Below are 884 nucleotides of genomic sequence, written 5' to 3' on the forward strand. Positions count from 1 at the left end.
CTGCGCTCCAATAAGGCCACTTGTAACAAAATTAAGCGATATCTGCTGTCCACTCGGTGGTTTTCTCGGCACGGGCGATCCGCGATATGTGCACGAAGAGACCTTATCAGTGCCAAAGATCTCTGAAGTAAGAAACTGAGGTTTCAGCAAGCCCATAAAACCGTACCAGCGAAAACGACGTGCGGCGTATGTGGCCATGTTTTCGTTTTGAATGAAAACCAGACGATACATGCAGAGTTTACACTGAGATCGGTTGTCATTTGTTGGAAACATTCTAGCTGGATATCAGCCAATCAGAGGCCTCGAAACCCTAATAACCGCCAAAAGCTAAAAGCAGCATCACACACACACTCAGACCTGCCTTTGTTCTTTGTTCGAACGAAACCGAGAAGCTCTTTCTTCTTTATCCGAACATACACCGGCCTCCATGTAAGTATCTATTTCTTCTCTAGTATTCCTTCTCCTTCTCTTTGTCTTTAGCCAAGTGCCCGTGGTAAAGAGTACAGAAATAATATTAGTGGCTTTCGAAAAAAAAGAAAAGAACAAGGAAAAGGGGAATATCACCCTAACCTAAAGGTGCTCCCACAATGAGCGCGAGGCGATGCTGGGTGGGCGGTCCTCTGCTTGCAGGCCGTGCCGGCAGGTTTACCGACTTTTATGCCAAAACAGCTTGAATTAGAAGATCGGAGAGGTAGCTCCGCGCAACCGGCACGGCCTGCAAGGACGGCCTGGCTGCACGGCATCGCCTACCACCCGGCATCGCCTCGCGCCTCCTCGTGTTCATTGTGGGGGCACCTTCATGGGGAATCGGGGAATACCCCCAGAACCCCCTGACCTGAAAATTCTGACTTAAAGTTCTGATCTGAACTATATTTTGAGTTTTT

Source organism: Frankliniella occidentalis, unplaced genomic scaffold (assembly GCF_000697945.3).
Source record: "Frankliniella occidentalis isolate FOCC.00 unplaced genomic scaffold, Focc_3.1 Scaffold181, whole genome shotgun sequence".
Taxonomy (NCBI): Eukaryota; Metazoa; Arthropoda; class Insecta; order Thysanoptera; family Thripidae; genus Frankliniella; species Frankliniella occidentalis.